This window comes from Eufriesea mexicana, unplaced genomic scaffold, assembly GCF_001483705.2.
Source record: "Eufriesea mexicana isolate 0111107269 unplaced genomic scaffold, ASM148370v2 scaffold757, whole genome shotgun sequence".
NCBI classification, from domain to species: Eukaryota; Metazoa; Arthropoda; class Insecta; order Hymenoptera; family Apidae; genus Eufriesea; species Eufriesea mexicana.
The window spans coordinates 92,535-116,729 of NW_016908927.1; the positions used below are offsets into that span (position 1 = coordinate 92,535).

A 24,195-nucleotide genomic window follows, 5' to 3' on the forward strand; every position below is an offset into this window, starting at 1 on the left:
GAGTGCAGTCGAGTATGAACGATGTTTGAAAAAATGTTTAGAAAAATGTGCCTGAATAAAAGAAAAATGTGTGAGAATCGTCAAAGAGGAAACATGGGTATGTAACGATCAACACTTTGTTGACTGGCAATTTTACACAGAAACTATGTTATGTCATTGGCTATTATTTTGTAATCCAATCTTCAAAATCACTTTCGCACGCAATATTCTATATCGCCCTGGGTTTCATAAATTTAAATAGACGATGCATGTGCAATGACGAGTAAACTCGTCATCGGTCAACAACGTTTGGGCAGGAAAAGACGAATTAACTCGTCACCGGTGAACAATGTGTTAACTCTTTGCACTCGACGACTTTTTCGTTACAGAAAAATAGTAATTCGAAGACTTTCTGTCATAGAGTCGACGGTATTTTTAAAATGGTAAATGAGAAATCATTTGCAAATTAAGACGTAGAATTATTTTTCTTCGACATTCCACGCATCGTTAGACTTAGGTGATTTTGAATTTGATATATTAATTAACGTCGATCTTTAAAATCTGATTAAATGGCGACTGAGAGTCACCTCTCGAGTGCAAAGTGTTAATAAGAGTGAGAGAGAAGAATTTTCTAAAAAGTGTCAATTATTTTTCTTTCTGTTTAAAATAGTTTATTGCAAGTTGTTTTCATTATTTAAATATTTTTATCTAAATACACTAATGTGTTAACTGTTTAAAAAACGTAGAAAATATTGGTATCCATTTTTATCCACAACAATGCAGTCATTTGGGAATTTCAAAGGTCAAAGATTGAAACTAAAAATAGCATAATAAGATAATTTCTTGATGTATGTAATGTCATCTTATTATGCTATTTTTAGTTTCAACCTTTGTATCTTATAAAATAGAGAATACATCGAAATTACCAAACAATTACGTCGTTCCTTAACTTTTGTCAGTAAGTATATGTACTTGTTAAAACTAAAATGAATTGAACGGAAGAGTTGAGGCCACCTCGACGTAGGATAACAAAGCATTAAAAGTAATTAGTGTCACTTAACGTCGAGCACTGGCTATATAGTACGAGTGCTTATAGTCATCCAACTTCGAACGTTTACGCGATACTATAGGCGACTATAATCACGCGACATCACACATATGCTCTGTATTAAAGGTACGGTCACCCAGTTACTCAACTATAATCAATTTTCTCGTCAAGGTAACTATGGTCACTCAACGTCGAGCATTAATGCTATATTAAAGGTGACTGTAATCACTCTATCTCGAGCATTCGTTCTCTGTTACGGGTACATATTGTCACCTAACATTGGGTATTTACTGTATAGCTAAAACAACTATAGCCATTTAATATCGGGTGTTTATGCTATATTAAAGGTAATTATAATAGCTCCTAGAGCACTTGCTGTATATTCAAGGTAATTATTGTCATTTAATATTGAATATGAATACTTAATGTGTAGCAGAATAGTCGTCTAATATTGTGCATCTACACTATATTGACACTAGAACTAGCAACGATTTGTTTCAGATATTTTATTTTCACAACTTCTAGAAACGTATAGCTGCTTTTGATAAAATGTATGTTGACTTTTGTTGAGATTGAAACATAATTATTTGTAGTTCCTCGTTTTTGTCGTACCACTACAATTGTTTTTACCTGTGTGCAATAACATATTCAGTTACTCGTTATAGGTTGGTAATCCTGGTGTTAAGGATGACAATATTTACTCAACGTTTAGTATTTACCGTATACATTAAACATGACTATTGTCACTCAACCACGAGTACTCACTGTGTAGCAAAGACAGTTATAGTCACCCAATATTCAATGCTACATTAAAGCTAATTTCATCGCTCACTGTCAAACGTGGAGCATTTATTTTAAATTAAAATGGCGTAAAATTTTCACATCATTAACTCCTTGCATTTTGATTTAATTATGAAAAATTACGCACTCAAGTAATATTTCATTTCAATTAAAATGCATACCTATTCCATTCACGATAAAGTTGAATACAAATTTTAGAAATTCTTCGAATCTTGTGCAAGTTATAACGCGTGATTAGTATAGCTCATCATCACGAGATTTGTTAATATACGAGATCATCATTGCAGTGTACTCTCCCATGTATTTGAACAATTTGAGTCTGTAAAATACTAGTCAACAAGCTCTACTCTGATAAAAGGTGAAAAATCATCACTTCATAACAAACATACTTTCTTTTTACAACTTGTTCTTCCTAATCATATTTCTCCTAGTCAATCGCTTTCCAATCAAAGGAAGATGATGAAAGACACATAGAAGTGTGTACATATATGAGCCGTTCACTACACAAATTGATTAACTCCATAAAACAGAAAGTGGAGAAATGCAATGAAATAATGTATATTGTTTTTTAAAATTCCCTTTATAATTTAAATCGAAATAAATATCGTAGAGTGCATAAATACAAATGTAACTTTCATCTAACGGTATATAAAATTTATAAGAAAAAATAGCCAAAAGGTAATCGTTGGTAACGTTACCATTTTTATGTTACTGGAAGAGTTAATCGATTTGGCAAGTGGAAAAAGTAATAAATTTAAATTTTACTAAATTTTACTTAAATTCTGATAAGACGGCGCTAAAAAATTCACCGTTATCATTCGTGGCTTGCTAGTGCATTTGAGTTGCATTATTGCAACGATTTACATTAGAGTACGGAGTTAATCAAAGTGACCTCTGAAATAAATTATTTATTATTCGGTGGCCAACAAATTTTTGTCGTTTAACGGTGTTAATCTTAATTATCAGGGAAAGTTATTATAAATATAAAAAGTTATGACTATACCAAGTGCTTTGACATTTAAATTTAAGATTTTTCAAAAAGTGGAGCTAATCGATTCGTGCAGCGAATGGCTCATATAAATCACGTATCAAATCGTTCAAAATAATTCCTTCAAGATTGTGAAACTACCTATAAGGCTACCCACAAAGTTATATTTTTCTGTCTCGAAGAGACATATCTGCCAAATTGACCCTTTACACTGCAATGACGCGTCTAACTCGTCACGGGCTCTTTAACACTAGAACTACCAACCCAGTGAAAATGACTGGTCCCAGAATTGTCCTTTTCGCAATCATCGAACACATACACCTGCTTTAAGAATAAAATTGGTATCAACTCGTATTAAGAAAGAACTGTAATCGATATATTCGCTCATATTCATCGTGCCGCTGAAATTACTATAATCTGTGCACGTTATAGTTAGGTACTCCTTAAAGATCGGTAGTTCTAGTGTTAAATCTCACGATATAACGAGCTACCTTCGAGTCTTATCCCGCGAATATAATTATATTTAACAGGTTCGATTTCTAAAGTTTTTAAAAATTAATGAATTGATATACAGGGGCTAACTAAAATTAAATACTGCTTCGATGTATAATTTTTCGGAATTAAATGCAAGGGTATATATTGTAACTAGGTTGGCCTTGATCAACGGGGATTAGTGACGGACAGCTCTAAGAGGAAATTATGTGCTTTTCCAAATGTTTAGTGGATTGTATATTTTTATATCGTATATAATAGACAATACCTTGGTGGTAAGGGATGCTGTGCAATCTTCGAGATTAAATTTAATTCTACGTGTGCTCTACGAGAGTTGATTTGTTATTGTCTCTCATCTTGTTCTTCCTTTCGATAATTTTACAAAGTGCATAAAAGAACTAGGTTAAGGCTAAGAATTTTACAATTGGTTACTGAAACTAGTTGGAGTTGCCGAATTTTAAGCGTAAGTGTAGGAGTTACAAACAAGTTTCGGGAAGACGAGATAAATTATGATTCCATACTTCACGTACTTGGGGCATATGGTGGCCAAACGTCGATGTCCCAACGAGCTCACCTGAGGTGCGGGTCCGGTGCTAGGCTATTTTTCCTATGAGACTGGTTATGCGGCTGAATCGGTACTTCGAGGCTTAACAAAGGGGTTAGTATCGATGAATTGGTCGCGAATGGAGAGCAGGTGGTCACAGACGTGGTTGTAGACCAAATTAGGGGTAGTCGTGTGTGCGTTTTATCCTTCTATCGTGCGGAGTGATGGACCCTTGCTTGATCCGAATGCAAGGGCTGTTGTAACGAGGGCATAAAACTCGGTTGATATTCTTGGTGGCTGGATGTAAAAAACTGGAAAATTGAGATATTAAATTGAACGTGAATTCCTGCTTTCATTCTGCTATCGAATATTCTTGCAGAAGGTATTCTTTCCTTTTTCCCCTAAAAAAGTTTCCAATTTCCCAGAAAAATTCGCTTAACCTCTTGTCGCTCTATGTGTGTCGATTTGGTCTCGCCATGCTGTTTCATCCGTTTTTGTTCAACTCGATATACGAGGTGTCCCGGTGAAATGGGATCACCTTGATGTATGTATGCCTCATTTTTTCTTCCACGGAAAGATTTCCTGGGACAGTGTTGCACTGTTTCAAGAGCTGCTCGTAATGGATTCTCTCTTAGGGTCATCTTTTTACCAGATTTCTTACGATTCTTTTCTGTCCCGTGAATGTTTAAAAAGATGAAATGTCTTTCGCGAGAAATATTTTGAGAATATATATTAATACTAAAAAATATAAATAGCGAAACGGTATTGCGATTATGGTCGTGAAATTTATTTTTCTATGCTCTGGGATGAATATCGTTTAAAAAAAGATCGGTCAATGACTTGGAAGTATCAAAAAATTCTTTACACTGTTACTGTGCTGTTCTTAAAATAATACAACTTTGTCCTGAGAAGTTTTCTGTATAACAAAAAATATGGCAAATATTTAGGCATCTTGTACATTCATTTGTTGCATGTAAATATCTCATAAATTAATAGTTTATGAGGTAATACTTTCTTTAAACAAATTTTTTAAAGGAACTTCCAGCATTTGAATTTTCACAATTTTTTAATGAAAATCTGGTTTTTCTTTTGTTATAAGAAAGTGCAAGTAAAAATCCAATCTAGAAACGTGAAAGTACAGACTTTCTCCTGTATATTGACCCCACAAATGTTATTCTACGATTTCTCTTCACGAGGTTGTAGTTTTTCAAAAATTAACGTAGTATAGGTTCATTTCTGTATGTCAAAATTAATACGATATTTTGATTAAGAAATTATATATACGAGAGTAAAATCAAGTTTTGAGTAGCCTTTTATAGTAGATTCTTAACTATGACGTCATTGAAATAGAGTCTGGAATACAATTTGAATAACAAATGGATTTCTGCAATATTTTGTTCTGTATCAGATCGTTTATGAAATGACAATGTCGAATTTTTGAAAATTATGGAAGTGTCATAGTTCATTATATCATTCTTCTATTAATAATAATTAACTGAATATAATTAATTAATAATTAATTAATATTATTAATAATTATATTAAATATTGTATTATATATTACATTAAATATTATATTATATAACACTCTACTACCTATTGTAGTATGTCAATTGTGCAAAATTCTTTTGGAGAAAAAAGATAAACTTTTTTAAAAATCAGAACAGAGTGTTGTTCCATCGATCGAAGCATACGTAATATTTTCTTTTTTGCAAAATAGTAAACCTCTGCCAGTGATACGAAATAGAACAACGAACAGTGAAGGAAATATGGTGTTAGTACTTTCGACAGCCTCAAACTTTTACAACTTGTAACATCGTAACTTATTAACGTGTTTCGGCCTTGTTTTTGGTGCTTCCATTTCAAACTACGTGTTCTGCCGATGATTCATGTCGACGTGTTTACTATCCACGCTTGGGATTTATGTACGTACGTTTTATAGCAAATTTATTATAAGCAAAATAACCGGGCAATTAAAAGTTAGTATAAAGTTAACGCATTTAAACGAATAAGCTATAAATAAATAAGCTTTATCTAAGTAAACTATAATTAAAAAGAAATAAATGTTGTATATGTGACATTTCAAGGTGTTAGAAGTGTTTTGTTGAAATAATTTGAAAAATTAATTGTGACACAACCATAAATCTAAGGTTTGTTTCCTAATACTTCGAAAAATAGATTTATATTATTATAGTAATATAGTTAAACAGATACAGTGTAAAATAAGAGATAAATTCTTTTTTTTATAAATTTTTTATTTAATTTTCTTTCATAGTTGCTGCTATACAAAGAATTTAAAGTAAAGCAAGTCACCGAAATGTATTTCTTGTTTTCAATGACATGAAAAAAGTTGCTGCAAGGTCTTCGACATTTTTTCTTCTCAAGAAGGCGTGTATCTTTTCTGATTGCATCTTAAAGGTGATGAAATCATAGATTTGAACTTGTTCAAAATGTCACGTTTAAATGACATTTGTAATCTTAAGCACCAGCAATTTGATAGAATTGTGAAAATTTAAAACGATTAAATAATAAAATAATCCATACTCCTGCACCGACTTTACAGTTATCCATAGCTCATCTCGCTTCTAGAGTCGTCAATCGTTGTCTTCTTCTCGCGCTTCGTGCGCGCTCTAGCGGTGCAGGCGAGGAACTAGTACACAAGATATACGTAACTAAAAATCGAACAGATTGAACAGCTATAGAATTTCCATTGTCCACTTATTTACTTATATTACTCAACTCATACTCATTGTATATCGTCAATAGGTCGTCCGCAATTGGCGACGGTTAATGACGAACCAAATTTCTTGAGGAACTTGTGTTTTTAGTGGACTGTATATTTTGTAATTGTTCCGGTTAACTCTTCTGAACTCTTCGAATGTTATTTGCTGACTCACTGGTACTGACCTAACTAACTTGTGCGATGCACGATCTTTCGGAGCCCGTGGTTTCCAAAGGGAAATCGGTTTTCCCATTGGTGGTTGACAGGACCGAGGGTGGGCCCTCGGTCCGCGAATCAGATGCCCCCAAAGAAGGGAGGACCGTCTTCCAAGAAGACCCTAACGGTCTTCTGGGTCTATTCTAATCAGGGGCCGAACAAAATACCGGCACAACATTCCAAGGCTTAACACTCATATTACACATATTACTTATGTTTACTCGTATGTTCAATTGTTTATTGTTCTGTAATATCAAAGTGTCAGAAAGCTGGCACATATATGTATGTCTTTCTTTTACATTCATAAACGTATATAATAATAGTACATTGGAAATTTTAGATTAATCCTTTGCACTCTTTTGTCAAGTGTGACTCGACATATACCTAGATAAAAGGGCACTGTCACAGACGGTGACCTCATGCCCTAATCACGCCACGCTCACCATTCCTACATTAACTTTTCGAATTTTCGCAATTATTTTTATAAATTTAAAGAAAGGATTATTTATCAATATATTTATATCATTATTTTTTAATAAATTTATTAATATTTTAATTTATTTATAAATACATAAATGTATATCTATTTTCTTGACATTTTTATACTACAAACAATAGAAAATCACACGTATACATAAAACACGCAAAGTACAGTATTAGTAAATTAAAATAAACGTCCCAATATGACACGGTGATATGAAAAATACGCACTTCGAGTGTCACAGATTGGTACACCATGGGATAACAATTTTGTACGTAATACCCTATCGGAACGTATTTGTTTGTACTGAAAATACCAAACAGTCGTGGTTCACCATAAGCTACCGATGGTCCACGCAGCGTTATATTTCACTGGAGCCATCTTGACGAAGTTCAGACACTCTAACCTCATCGTCATCCGTTACGTGACTATCAGCCCTCATACTTCATCGCCTCTGCAGTTAGGCCAAGTTAACTTCCCCGATCGCCTCTCTACAAATGATCGATACACTTTGGGTCAAAAAGGAGAGGATGATCGAGGCCGATAATCCTAGCCGAACTCCTGCGAACATGGAGTCTTTATAACTTTGCTGATCCTAACCTAGCGTCTGCATGTAGTTGTCGATTGTTTTACCACTATACCATCATGTAGTAGATACGCTTGCGTCCGTATAATACAGCATGAAACAACCTCAACTCAAACTTGGCACTTCAAACTAGTGCCACGTTGCAATGTATCGCATAGGGGTCTGTGGGGTCAGGAGGTTAACTCAATGAGAGCACTGCACACTTGTATAACGTACTACTTTACTATAATTAGAAAAAACAATAAATAAACTCTTAACCTTTTATAGTTAGAGTAACCTTTTAGAGTTAGTCATAGTGACGTATATCAAATTCACTCATGACACAAGTGATGATGTACGTCAGATTGATTCCCTATCAATAGAGGTGACTCAAAGTAAATTGACTCCCTGCCAATAGAGGTGACTCAACGTCAAATTGACTCAGATTCATCAGTCTGAGGATACTAGGATCTAGGTATCTAAGGATACGTCAAATTGACGCCATGTCACCATTATTGACACGATGTCAATTTGACTTCGAGTCATCTTTATTGATAAGTAATCAATTTGACGCCACATTACCACTAGTACTATGAGAATAGTGTTTACCACTTTAAAATTAACTATGATAGTTACACTCATCGTACACTCTCAATCTGCTCGCTTCTTTTTCCATTCCCACATTCCACTGTTTCAACCTCACATATCCCATATTCCATTGTCAGTTTGCTATCTAACAATCTCTCATCATTCCATGCAAATCATAAACATTATAGTTTCTACAGTCCTCTCTCTATTTGTGCTATGTAGATGACATGTGCAGAAAGAGGCTGAGTACATGCTGTCGATGAAAGTAAATCCAAATTTGTCATAGTCAGGTTTTTAACTGACGTGTCTTGTTTGGATCATTATTTCGGATAGTATATTCAGATTTGTTAACGTTTACATTCCTCATACATTCATAACAGAGTCGCCATGACAATCATTTTCTGCATATGCTACCTTGCCTGTGGCAAACTCATACGTGGTTTCGAATAAATTTGTTATTAATCGATCGTGAATTATTTTATGTATATTATTCTTCGTATCTTAATATGTTTATAAATTTTAGGATAAATACAAGAAGTTAAATATTTCAATCAGTATGTGGGGGTTTCTATGATGAAGTCTTTGTTGTTTCGGTGGTTCCTACGGTGCTGCCCTTTGATCGTTGTGCTATGGCAGGGTAGCGGGTACAAGAACGAAAGGAAAAGGAAGGGATGAGCGTTTCGTCTTGGGCCTGCTAGTGGACTCGTCAGTAAGACGTTCTAGCAGGCCCTACCTTAGACGGGGATATTTAGATAGCATAGAAACTTCTATAGATCGAGGATTCATCGAGGACTTGCGAGAAAGTCCTCGAACCTCCTTTAACACGTTAAGTGCCACGTCGGCCTCCAGTGACCGGCGCTAGACTTCCTTGGGTCCTCAGGCCCAAACTAGGACCAAAAGGTGCTAACGTTTGGCGTTAAATTTTTCGTCACCTTTGAATCTAACATTTGGGAATTCCTGTCATAACAATTGCTACAGTATCTCCGAGTTTCACGAACACTTCGCCCGCCGTCGATGGCCCACTTGACGGCCGAATCTGGGCCTGAACGGAACGGTAAGCAAAACGAGCTGGGCACTTAACGCGTTAAAGTTTAGTACTCTCTCTTTTCATATGCAAGTTCTCTTTCTTGATCACTCATTTCCTGGACTTTCGTTCGTTGCTTGCACTCGACACGGTCATAAATATCTCGTCCATACAATTCTTGCACGTGGTCATCCGTCCGTCTTCATGCACTCTAGATGATACCCTAAACGCCTGTTCCGTCCCGAAGAGCGTGTTTAGAATATGATTTTATAATTAAGGCCTACACTTTTAACAGACCTAACGGTTTATTTTATATTTTATACCGCGACTGCAATTCCGGAGGTTCGATGTGCCTCAACGCCGTTCTAGCGGATTAAGCTTATAAAGGTAAAGCAAAATTAGGAATTTTACTAGTACCAGACGCGACAGATGGGACCCACTTGTGACAGACCCAACAAGCGACAGACGGACGGCACTTATAAATCACGTCATTGACCATCAGAAATCGGCTCCTTGACAGTTTCCTACTCCTTAGCCAAAGGTCCTTATGTCACACCCTCTGTCCAATTAAAACTCTTTACCTTTCCACCACCAACATCTATTTTACCCAATCAGAACTAAACTAGAGAAAACACCGGACCGAACACGACGAGACAGGACATGGAGCAAAATCGAGAAGTCAGTTCGTCTTCGGCACCGATCCTTCAAACATCTAAATTACACATACAAACGCGTGTTCGAAACGGTACTCCGTTAACGTCTACGTTATAACTATTCTACACTTTTCTGTAAATAAACACTCTCTTTTGACCACACACATTCTGGATCCTTATTATCGCAACTAGTCACGCAATATTAATTTGGCGCGTGATAAGCGTTCTTAGAAATCGAAGAGATTCGATGCCGTAGGACGCTACAACGCCTAAGTCGGACCCGATACCGCTCTTAATACTGTTTCCTTTGCTAGTGTCCTTCTCAACGCTTGGGAACTCCTGTTATAATAATTGGTACAGTATCTTCGAGTTTTATGAACACTTCTCCCGCCTGGGTCTGAACGGAACGGCAAGCAAAACGGGTTGGACATTCCTCGTGTCAAATAGGAATCTATCTACTGGAGAGGGTGAGAATGATAGTCGCTACAAGTATATAATAATTGAACTGACATATTTTATATGTTTGCGAGAAATAAAATATCCAAAAATAAATACACATTTTGACTAGGTTGATGATTCTTTTTTAATTTTGATTCGAGTTTGTTTATATATTAGTATACTCGTAAAATTGAAGATATACACAATACTGGAATCTCGTAGGAATTTCAATTGCACAACGTACCCAGGAATAAAAGTATAATAAAATTATACTTTTGATGTATAAACAAAGAAATTGAAATGTATGGTTTATATATCCTTCGAATTAAATAACAATTATTCCTTTTTCCTGTTTTAATTACAAACTCAGTAGGATTATTTCTAATTAATTTTACTTGGATTTAATTCTGTACTTATGTTCGTACATGTTAATTCAACGACAGCCAACAGAATAATCTAGATGGATCTTCTTTTCACTCACCCTTTTCTCTGTTTTTCATATTATGTCTATTTAAACTGAATTATTTTCATTTTCGTTTTTCGTACTTTTTAATATTATTATTGTGATAGTGGTTGTCATAGAATGTGTGGTATGAGTGTGAGGAATGTTTGTGTGGAAGAATGTGTGTGCGACGAGTATGACAGAGAGTCGCGAAAAACAATCAGTAGTGAATGACAGTCATTACAAATAGACGTTGTATGTGAGAGAGTCCTCGAGAGATTATATCGCAGTTAGAAGCGAATTAGTGTTTTACGTGATTTAATTATATTTTATGAAGTACTGTTATTGTGTTCAATAAATATTCTTATCAGTTTATCCATTTACTCACAATTATAAAATTTGGATAATAATTTATTTATTTCTGAATACATAATGTTTTCTCTGGACACATTTTTTGCTATTTATAAACTGCATTCCCTCTTCGTTTTGACAGATGTGTTGCATTGAATATTAATATGAACATGAAGTTTCTATTATGGCTTTCTTTCTCACCGTTACGTTGAAATACGTGGCTTTCTAATTTATGCCATTATGATATACAGTACACGAAAAGGTTATTTCGTCACAGTTCATAGGAACCAATTGTCGTCCATTTTTCTTTCTCTTTTCCTTATTTTCAATTTTGCATAGTAATTTATTTCAGATAAAAAATAAAAATAGAAGTATCGTATCAGAAATATCCAATTTACCGAAACTTTTGTCTAGCTGATCCGCGATAGTTTCTTTTAACTTGGAAGTCTATATAGATCCACGCTTTTGATTTATTACATCCTCCTTCCAAATCCATTGTTTGGACGATTGATGGTTCGTATCTTCCTTTACATCGTTATCTCTATCGTCTCGTGTAACTAATCGTTTTGTACGTTTTCTTACTGGCACTAGTTCATCACTGTCCTCGTCATTGCTGACGACTATTATTTAACTTTCTTAAACAATCGCTATCAGTGGTACCAATAGTCCGCTATCCAAAATTATGTCAATTCACTTGTGATTAATTTTTGATACAGAGATTCAAATTAATGTTTCTTTCTTAAGAAGTTGGCTAAAAATATTTTTAATCGAATGCTGTTTTGTGTTTAATGTGAGTTTGCTATATAACAATTATATATTTGTTATAAATTATAATATACACACGTCTCATCTCCTAACTGTTCACTTTCATGCTTTTTATAACAAACTGAAAACCCTCGCAACATATTGACCCTGATTTATAACAATTGCACAATACCACGCATTCTAGATCTTCCACTCGCACTTCCAAAAACATGCATATCTACATTTGTATCATTACTCGATTTCACACACTCGCATTCAGACTAATAAAACCAAATTCACATTTAATTCAATACTATTTTATTATGCCTTCTTTATTTTTTTTTTTTTTTTTTTTAATTTATTAAATATTATTTTATGGAGTATTGTTTATTATTTTACTAAATCTTTTTTACTATTTTATTATATTGTTCTTATTTTATTAAGTACTATAATATTTTATATTATTTACTGTTTCCTAAATATTACTTTATCAAGCATAATTTGCCATTTTATTACAAATTATTTTATTTCGTATCTTTTGCTATTTTATTAAATATTATTTTTTATTCTACCAAGCACTGCCTACTATTTTATTAAATATTACTTACATACCGATTCATAGTCTGCACCGAATGCAAACAAACCTATTTGAAGAATGACACCCGCAGCAATTGCTTCTCGAATCCCATTCGAACTTGCCAATTCAAATTCGCAATTTGTACCACGTTCATAACTCACATTTTTTATCTTTGCCTCGTAAATCATATCACGGATCTCGCACAATGTGAACCGAGGATTAATTAAATGTTCCTTCGTGGCTGAACAACCAGAGGAGTACACGTATAAATTGTATTACTCGTAAAATTGTAAACATTTTCCTCTACGGTACTTAATACCCTATCAGTGCCCAGGTTATCACTATCGTATTTGTTTGTAACTCCTGGTATAGAGGGATGAACGTGGAACGTTGTAAATTTTGCTCGCTGCATTAATAGGTGGCCCAGATTGCACAGCTTCTATGGCCCTATTCATAACCTCTTGCCCATATATCCTCCTTTTTTTCTTCCAACATTTGCTCATATGGAGATACCTGTCGAGATATATTCGTTATTTATTAGCTAACGACTTGTGCGAATGTCACGCATACCTTTATTAATTTATGCTCACGATCGTTAATCTGTGTACGTTTGTATCGACGTCGTAACAAATTTTCGCGATACTATTTGTTAATTGTTTCATTAAACTATTAATTCGTTGCTGAAACTTCAGAAGATGTAATGGATAATTGAAATCTCATGTCGCAGCATTTGTTTCGAAAAATGTGCTAATGGTTTGAAATTATTTGCTTTATTATTTTATTCGTCGATTTAAATTCAGTTCTCCATGTCATTTAGTTTGCAGTGCAAATGGTGCAAATTGCGTTAATTAATTACTATATCTTTACTAATTAACGTTTTATTTAATAACTTTCTGATATAATAATATTATATCAGATAATTTAATGTAATATTTACAAAAATGTTTTAAATTTATTGTATACTTCTTTAGAAAGTGCAATATATAAAATAAAATATATTCTTATATAACTTTAGCACATCAATTTAATTAAAACAACATTTTTTTACTTATTTACTACACTACTTTCTAACGATATTCTAATACCACTTTCCTTTTATTATTAACTTTATTATTAATGATTATTAATAGATATTAGTATAGGATGGCGAAAATTGGTTTTGAGTCACCAAAAATTGACAAAACAACAGGAACAAAATAACACAAACTCAAAATTCATAAAACTAATTTAACTTAGGAAAAGAACACCAAGATAACGAAACGAAAAGGCACAAAGACGTACTCTAATTTAATTCTCTTTCCAACACCAAGCGACTCACGCTCGTACTGGTCACGATTGATTTCTAAGGACTCTGTTTTGGTCCACAAGGGTCCTGCTTTTATGCTTTTCTTAACCTACGCTTCACCTCCGCGTAGGGACCACGTAACTTAATTTTGTTACCCAAAATGACTTTTCCATTTGCTTCTAGAAAATATTGATCGGTTTATAATTTGTTTTTCTTGGCAATGGCCGATTCGCGATTTCTTTCGAAATGGTATCCTACAATATTAACCCTTTGCACTCGAGAGGTGACGCTCAGTCACCATTTCATAAAATTTGGAAGATCGATATTAATTAATATATCAAATTTGATGTAATTTAACAGTGTGCAAGGTGTCGAAATCAAATAATTCTACAATTCTTTAATTACTGCTCAAAAAAGTATCCTCAATTTTTTAATAGAGAATCTTTAATTTTCTACTCTTCTCTAGCCCAAATATCGTCAAGTGCAAAGGGTTAAAAATTAAATTTCTTCAATTTGTTTTTTAGTTGTTTCTCAGCCAAAAAATATTTCAACTTTGAATACCTGGAAATAATTTTAGCAGGTACCAGTAGTATCTTTACAATATACTACTAGACACAAGTGAACTACTTTTTCAAAGTGCTCCTTAAAATTTTTACACGTTTTCATATTTTATGCATACAAAATGTCATATAAAACGTATATATTGATTTTACAAATTTATAAAATCGCATTAATATCAGTCCATTCTTAGGTATTTTATTTTTCAAATTTTGCCACTTCAGTGAATACTTGGTGTGCGAAATGGACGTGTTCGTGTAATTCCTTGAATAAAGTGTGCGTGTTCTCGGCGGTATAAATTGCTATTAAAATGTAAAAAGATACTTATTTATGTTCCCCGCGACGCTGTCGGAGTTTCCTTAAGTGTTGCATTAATTATGTAAATTACTATTCCGACAGAAACTTGCCAAAACTTTTGCCACTTATATGCACGGAGTGCATACAGCTTAGCTTCAGTGTTTCCAACTATGCAGCGGGGAAGCCGGAAGTTTTATGTTCAAACAATTTACATTTCTTTCATGCTCAACTACTCGCACTTAGCATGAAAGATAATTTATATAATTTAAATATAACTTTCTACTTCGTATTATTATTAATCTAGTTTATTATCATTACTATAATTGATTCGAGTATGAAACAAATTTTGCTTAAATTTTGCATAATTAAAATCAAACAGGGTAATATTCGTTTCGAGAAATTAATTTATTTACCAGTGTAATTGCGTAATTACCCTATACAAAAGGGTAATTAAGCTATAAATTGTTTAGGTCGCTTAAGTTACGAATCGCTGTAATTCGCTTAAGCCATTAATTGCTTCATGAGGTATTAAGCTAATAATCACCAACACATCGATGTCCAATTCGTATTCACGATGAAGCGACTCGTAATAAGTATCGTAGCTATTTTGTACGCAATCGTAATTACAATATCCATACAGAGCCATTAAAAGAGAAAGGCCCAAGATTTATAGTAGATCCAGAATTTATAATAATCAGCAGGAATAAATACAATTCCCAAAAATTATTCTTTTTGAATAGAAAATAAATATCATAAACTAATTATTTTAATACTATAGTACTCTTCCAAAAACGATTCTTTTTGAATGGAAAATGAATATCGTAAACTGATTATTTTAATATTATGATAATCGTATTAACCCTTTGAACTCGGCGATCTTTTCGTTACAGAAACATAGTAATTCGAAGACTTTGTGCCATAAAGTCGACGATATTTTCGAAACGATAAATAATAAGTGCAAATTAATTGTAAGACGTAGAATTATTTTACCTCGATATTCCACGCGTCGATAGGCAATTTTGAAATTCCAAATATTAACCCTTTGCACTCGACGATTTTTTGGCTAGAGAAAAGTAGAAATTCAAAGATTCTCTACTGAAAAACTGACGATACCTTTTTGAGCAGTAAATAAAGAATTGTAGAATTATTTAACTTCGATACTTTGCACACTGTTACATTACATTAAATTTGATATATTAATTAATATTGATCTTCTAAATTTTATGAAACGGTGACTGAAGGTCACCTCTCGAGTGCAAATGATTAATTAACAACGATCTTTAGGTTCTGATTAAATGGCGACTGAGAGTCGCCCTCGAGTGCAAAGGGTTAATCGTTTGTCTTACAGTATTAATTGCAAAGTAAACTAGTATGAAGGATTATAATTTCGAATCGATAATGGCAGGCAAAAGATTAGTTTAACACTAGATTTACGGAACCCTTGAATTTGACGGAAGGGTTGTTCCAATTATACGATGGTAACAGATTTAGTAAACTTATATTAAGACTGTAAATATAATATATAATTGTTTTTAACCTAAACTAATCGTTAAAAAAAAGACACGTTGTTTCCTTTACCTGTTAATTTGACAGGTGTCCTAAGAAATAGGTATACAGATAGATAACGTCCGTAAACCTAGTGTTAAATTTTCCTTTCTGTTTCCATTTATCATACTTAAGATTGTTAATTTTTCGCTATGTAATAAAATTGCGATATGTGGTCGCAAAAATGTATTCATTCTTTTATGATTCAGTTTAGTCAGATTTGTTATAAGATGAATAAAGAATGAAATACAATTTATACGTAATTTTACATTGCTTTGACGAAGATATACATCGTACAGGCAAAATTGAGAGATCTTGGATGACCCAAGTCGGACCCTCGATGATTTATGATAAAATGGTTTCATAACAGCAAATAGTTCATTGAATTAATTTTTAAAAACACGATGAGACGACATATGAACAAAAATTATTTTATAGAAACGCGCGTAGTGTTTGCTTTTTATTTCAATGCAAATTCGTAAATAATACAAATTTATTCCTTCTTATAACCTCTGTGTGTCCTCCAGAGAAAGGTAATTATGCTGAATTGTGTCCCGAAACCATTCGATTCTTGTATAAATTATTTTGTATGCCTAATTATTGTATACCTAGTAGTTGGTAAAGAATTCGCATTAACAAATTAATAATTCGATACCCTGTATAAGCACCAGAGATCTGTAATCGATAATCTATAATCTGCCTGTTTTGTAGGAAACGAGTTGGCAGTGTAGTATAATATGCGCAGGAAAAGTAATATTGAAATCGTTTAAAGGAATTCCATATTCACGATTATTTAAATGCATCCAGAGAAAATTGCATGCGAAATGTAGGAAGTACAGAGAAATAATTGAAGCAACCCATAGAACACTTTAATTTTATACGCTTTAAACTGAGGAATTGGACTAAAATCTATTTTGATAGTATACATATACTTCATATTTCTCAAGATTTCTATTTTATTATTATATTGCTTATTTATTATGGTTATGTCGCCATTATAAATTGTTTTATTACATGAATATACTGAATTATATAATACATTAATACGCAAAATTATATTCTATTATTAAAGCATATTATATTATGTTATACTATATTATATGAAATTACTGTATATATCTTCTTTTATTATATTACATTACATTATATTACATTAATATTTTCTAAGACGTTACATTATTTTATTTTATTTTTCCATGTTATATTACGTTCCTATATTATATTATGTTATACAGTATTATGCTGTATTACTCTGCTATAGTATAACACGTTTTATTACTACTCTATATTATGTTACATTATTGAGCCATATTTAATTTTGTTACCATATTTTGTTATATTATTATATTGGTATACTATATCATATTAAGTTACTGTCTTTATTATCTTCTATTGTGTTACATTACGTTACGTTACTATTGTATATTATATTATTATACCGTGTTGTGTTACTCTCCTGTATATCGTCACTAGGTCATTCTTGTTTAACGACGATCAGTGACGTTGACGGTTCTTTGACGAGGTTCTGTTTAGCTTCGAAATAGTAAGTGGACTGTGTCCCTATCTTGCTATCGTGTGTCTTTATACTCTACGACCTCAGACGTCTACCCCTTATGTAGACCCTTAATGGGGCTATGGAATTTGTAATTGGTTGGAGTTTCCGAATTTGAGGTATAAAGGTGGGGGTTACAAACGAAAAATGAACAAAGTACCAAAAACGGTGTTTCAAGGATTAACAGCTCCTATATTATATTATATTATACAATATTATACTGTATTATTCTGCTAGAGCATAGTACATTATATCACTATACTATATTACGATACATTATTTTGCTATATTTTATTATATTACATTACATTCCTATGCTATATTATATTAAATTTCTATCTATAGTATATTTTCTGACATCGTATTACTGTAATATACTATATTATATTACGTCGATAGATCACATGAAATTAGACTGTCTTATAGTAAATTTGTGTACTATGTTACATACACTATACCGTATTACATTACTAAACTATACTCCGTTGTTTTAGTATACTATTACGTTACATTACTACTACGCCATGTCACACTGTTACACGACATTATGCTATATTTTGCTATATGTCATACGCCATATTACAGTTACCGTACAAGCACAAGAGATCTATAATCTCGTCTGCTGCTTCCCAATGTCCCCTGTTCCTAATAAGAAACGTTGTCGGGGCGCGCAGCTTCTCACGTGACAAATAAAGTTCCATACACATCGGATGCACGTGCCCTATTTTTCCAACGCTTTATCGATCTCGCCACCACTATCGATGGCACACGGAGTTCCGATAGCAAACTAACAAGTTTATTTTTAACCTAGTCGAAGAACAACCCGCGGAGTGTCCGTGTGCATGCACTGTTGCGCTAAATTACACCGACTCCGATGACTCTTAATTGCTCGAAGCAAGTCGGTTTCGCGGTCAATCGATCGAGGCAACGACGAAACGATTCCGACTTCCATCGTCGAACCACCCACCGTCTCTCCATCTTATTTCCAGCCCTCCTTCCCTGCCCCCTTTCCACTTCGCTTGGCGTCGTAAAAATAGCAGATTTTTAATTCGAAAGAACGGAAGATAACAAAGCAAGTCTGTGCACGTGATGCACCTTGGTCTCCCGACCCTCTTCAACCCTTTCACAACTTTTCTCAACCGTTGCACCCTTATTGTTCCAACTTCTCCACTCGCTGTCGGCCAAGTCTGCTGTTCGTTCCGATCTTCTGCGAGGATGCATCGAAAAACGGAATTGTTAATCCTGCAATACCCTTTCGGTGGAATTATTACTCGTCGGGAAATACCATATTGCCGACCCCATTTTCCAGGTAAAACACAATGGCACCTTACTGCTTGTCCATCATATACGCGAAGTACCTGCAGTATGGGACAATAATTCAGTTCGTTTTTCCATTTGTAACCCCTACCCTTGCACTTCAAATTCGGAAACTCTATCTGATAACCAAATACATATCCCTACCAAGGGTTCATATAAATGATAGACCTAGTAGCACGCAAGAAATGAAAACACGCGATATCAAGATAACGACACAGTCCACTTACTATTCAAAGCCAAGCACAATATGCTCAAAAAGCCGTCCGTCACTAATCCTAAACCGTCAAGCAAGAACGACCTAGTGACGATATACAAGAATCGTGCAGCCGGACCGATGCGATTTTGAGGTTATCCATTGTGTAGCGTCCTACGGTATCGAATCTCTTCGATCTCCCAGAACGCTTATCACGCGCCAAATTAATATTGCGTGACTAGTTGCGATAATAAGGATCCAGAATGTGTGTGGTCAAAGGAGAGTGTTTATTTACAGAAAAGCGTAGAATAGTTATAACGTAGACGTTAACGGAGTACCGTTTCGAACACGCGTTTGTATGTGTAATTGAGATGTTTGAAGGATCGGTGCCGAAGACGAACTGACTTCTCGATTTTGCTCCATGTCCTGTCTCGTCGTGTTCGGTCCGGTGTTTTCTCTAGTTTAGTTCTGATCGGGTAAAATAGATGTTGGTGGTGGAAAGGTAAAGAGTTTTAATTGGACAGAGGGTGTGACATAAGGACCTTTGGCTAAGGAGTAGGAAACTGTCAAGGAGCCGATTTCTGATGGTCAATGACGTGATTTATAAGTGCCGTCCGTCCGTCGCTTGTTGGGTCTGTCACAAGTGGGTCCCATCTGTCGCGTCTGGTACTAGTAAAATTCCTAATTTTGCGTTACCTTTATAAGCTTAATCCGCTAGAACGGCGTTGAGGCACATCGAACCTCCGGAATTGCAGTCGCATTATAAAATATAAAATAAACCGTTAGGTCTGTTAAAAGTGTAAGCCTTAATTATAAAATCATATTCTAAACACGCTCTCCGGGACGGGACACATTGGATTAACCGTTTTGCTTCGGTAGTTCAGTCCACCGAAGTAACGTCATTGAACGGAAGCAGTGTCAAAAATATGCACAGTACGTGTGATTTCTGTATATTTCTGTGCGTTTTCCTAAATCTTAAATAACAGATTGCATTTGTATATGCATCATTTGGATGTCGGATATATGGGGTGCCCGTACCCAGAAGTCATCGCGTGGATGCACAGGTCATATTGTGGATACCGCCTGTGAGCGGCGCCCGAAGCGAAAGGGTTAACCGTTTGAGTCCCAAGCAGCGCTTGAGGCTTTCGGAAGAACACGGTGGAAAAATCCTGAAGAGCGCGATAACGCTTGCCTTAATCGAGTGCGAAGAAGTCCAAACGGCGTGATAGCGCTTGTTTAATTTTATGCCGCAAAATCCCAATCGTCGCAATAGCGCTTGTTGTGATGTCCTATGTGACGTACATGTATCAGCAAAGTTCAGCGCGATCGCGCTGCTTGGGACTGAAACGGTTGAAGAACACGACTCCATCGAAAATTACGAAAAGTCCGTATATTTTCAGCGACACGCAGGAAGTGGACGAAATTACGAAAACGTGACAGATACGCATGAACTATGTATTGTATAAATGGCGCAAAGCAAACAGCGCGACAGTGCTGCCTCTAGCGACCGTCTCTTGCCTATACGCGTATTCCAACTACTACTGGGACTACTGGGAAATTGGTTCATTCGATTTAAATAAAACTGCAGCTTTCTCTCTCTCTCTCTCTCTCTCTCTCTCTCTCTCTCTCTTTCTCTGTTTCCCTGTATCGTTTTTAAATTTATTTTGCGGATAAAATTGGCAAAGCAGCGTTTTTTATGGTAGTGCTAAGGTAGTTTTATGTTTCGGTATAAAGTTTCTCTAATCTGTTTATATACGTTCGACTGTCATTTGTTTAAAATTAATACTAGATATAAATTTGATTAAATTGGAAATGAAATTGAACAGATACGAGATAAAAGTGTGCGTACTTGTTATATGGTCGGAATACAAAATAAAATATAGAATAGAGTATGAAGTAAATTAAATGAAAAATAAAACGTAGGGCAAAATACGGGATAAATAAACCGTACAAATTTTGTTCTCGACCGCGCGTATTAATTTTTTATCGTTTTACAAATAATCGTATTTGTAATTTTATACCAATGCAATGCACCGTTGTACAGAGAGAACCGATTTATTAAATATCGCGCAGTGCACAAATTCTTAAACTCTTTATATGGAAATAAAAAGAAACTCGTATTTCGAAAAATAATCGGTGTTTTATTACATGCATTTTCCAAGAATTTTATATGATTAAATTGTGGGTACAATGGACAATAATATACGAGATCTTTTTAACGACTAATTCACAAAATATATGTAACTTAAACTATTTAAGTAAGATTCTCCTTTTAATCACTCACTGTTAATTATTGTCAAATTTACGTGTTCTCTTTGATATTTCTCAGACAACTGTTCTTCTAAACATTTTTCAAATATTATTCATACAATATAGCACTCGGTCATATTGTATTTATACATCACACATTGCACAATTATATGACAAATGAGTTTCACTCATTCAACCCAACTCACACTCACACACAAAACTAACACTCACAAAAATTACAGATTTTACTAATTTATAATTACAGATTTTACTAAAGCTTTTGCAGTCCAATATGCTAATATAAAATATAAAAAAATTGTATTACTGCATCAATTTTAATAGAATTTTGTAAAATATATTCTTTTTTACATTTGTCAAATGTTTGTCCTGACGAATTACCACGAATCTACTTATTTGTTCATTAAGTTTCCAATAATATAAGTAAGCATTTATATAAAATATAAAACATAAAGTGCAACAATTTAAAATATATACATATATTAAAAATGATAAAACAACAATTTTGTAATTTATCCAAAGCGGCCAATATTATTTATTTTATACTTCAGATTTTAGATTCTACATTTTATCTAAAATAATTTAAATCTGTGATAAATGATAAATGATCGACTATCGTTTGAAATAAAACTCTGTTATTCCAAGTGAAAAGACATAGGACCTCTTTCGTATGTAATAGGCCATGAATTTTTTTCGTCGCATAGATCGTTTCTGCCTTTTAATCGACATTGATCGAAGTTCAGCTGACCGTAATGCGAAACGAAGATTTCAATTAAACTGTGGAAAGTTTTTGACTTGCACACAGCAGTCTATCGATTACCGTTCAGTTTCGTTATCTACATATGAATAGACCATCAGGAAATGGGAATCGCGATACACGTTTTCCTCTATAATAACGCGTAACTCGCCAGGCATACCGCTTTCCACATTGTTTCCCTCTTTATCGACGGCAGAATTGAAAAAGATAAAAATCACTCCGGAGAAAGAAAAATGTAAATTAATTCGAAAACATGTACGAAAAATTTTAGAACGGAAATTTTGTAAAGAAAAAAGGACGCGAGAGAAAGAAAGGGAATATACGTGGTTATCAAAAATTAATAAAATTTTATCAAAATTATGAATGCACCTTGCAGTTTATATTATAAATCAATATTGTTTTATTGTTTCAGTCAAAATTGAGTTTTTGGGCCCTGAACCCATTGCATCTCACTGGCGTCATTACGGAGACATTGATGGTCTACAATTAGTTACTGGATTTCGTTTTCATCGACAGAGATAAAAAAAGTGAGTAAAACTGTTATACGAATATATTTACAGATATTTAGAATTTACTCTTCTCACAGTGAAACGTTTTCTAATATGTATTAGGATTGATGATCTATCTAATAAAAATATTTTTGAATTATAAAGTTCAAAATTCTAGAGCATATTTTTTCATGTAGATTGAAAATAAAACACCAGAGATTTTAAATATTTTGATAGAAATTGTAAAACCTTTATACACTCTAATTTTCCCGCCAATGGATTCGAGAACAGTGCTGCCACCTGTGTAACGCAGCGCTACTCATATCTACGCTTTTAATATTGATTCGTAAATTAATCAATCATAAAAGTGTTTAAATAATTGCATTAATTTTTTGACAAACAAAATTCTCGTGTCGGTGAATTATAAAACAATCTGACAATAAGTATGGAATTTGGGAAATATCGAATGTAAACGTACAGTATTTGGAGGTTAGGGAAGTACTCGAACGTGTGGAAATAAATAGTTGAAATATTAACATAATTTACGTTTTCGAATATTTGTCATTTTAATAAAAGGTATGTCCACATTAAATGTTCTATGAATTTTGTATTTATTATTCGATTTTTTCATCATTTCCTTCACATTTTCAACACTTGTATATTACCTTTTGTATTACAGTATTATTTTCCAAATTTCAGTTCAATGGGTTTCATTTCATTTGTCAAAAATTTGCCACATAAACATTCGAATACTTATAATAATTATACATTGACAGATTGTATGGATAAACTCAAACTCAGAATTATCACTGTAGTGTTTAGGCAGCATTGCTGTCTGTGAATCCATTGTAGTGGGAACCACCAAGTGTATTGGGTTGATTCGCAAGTATACCTGTACAGGTAGTGAATCAAAACGTATTTAAAAAATTCTAAATAACTCGCATCTTGCTATTTCCTTTCATCTCTGTGCTTATTTTATTATTGAGAATTCAACAATCTGAAATCAGTAATGAGTGAGCATAAATTAAGTACTGGTCCAATCTTCTTTGCCTAATTCACCTGGAAAAGTTAAAACAATATTTCATATAATGTTATAGGAATTATACAATTCCTTTATTCCAACAATCGTAATAAATTTCATGACAGCAAAATTGATAATGGCTCAACGATCTAAGACTAATCGAGCAATCGAGTATAGACCAAGTATTAACCCTTTGCACTCGGCGATGTTTTCATTACAGAAAAATAATAATTCGAAGACTTTCTGCTATGAAGACAAGGA

The 24,195-nt window shown here is 33.8% G+C and overlaps 1 protein-coding gene and 1 long non-coding RNA gene across 2 annotated transcripts in view; both read left to right on the forward strand.

The window, feature by feature from the left end:
* Window positions 1-22,883, forward strand: part of LOC108546762 (uncharacterized) — a 58,500-nt gene extending 35,617 nt beyond the window's left edge. Inside the window, exon 3 of the long non-coding RNA XR_001890154.1 lies at window positions 22,838-22,883. This is a non-coding gene — a long non-coding RNA (uncharacterized LOC108546762). The remainder of the gene's footprint in view (window positions 1-22,837) is intronic.
* A 4-nt stretch (window positions 22,884-22,887) lies between these two features.
* The window catches only part of LOC108546763 (neuronal calcium sensor 2), a 236,187-nt gene continuing 234,879 nt past the window's right edge, over window positions 22,888-24,195 (forward strand). The window contains exon 1 of the mRNA XM_017899005.1: window positions 22,888-22,952. The gene's annotated coding sequence lies outside the window, so the exon portion shown is untranslated. The remainder of the gene's footprint in view (window positions 22,953-24,195) is intronic.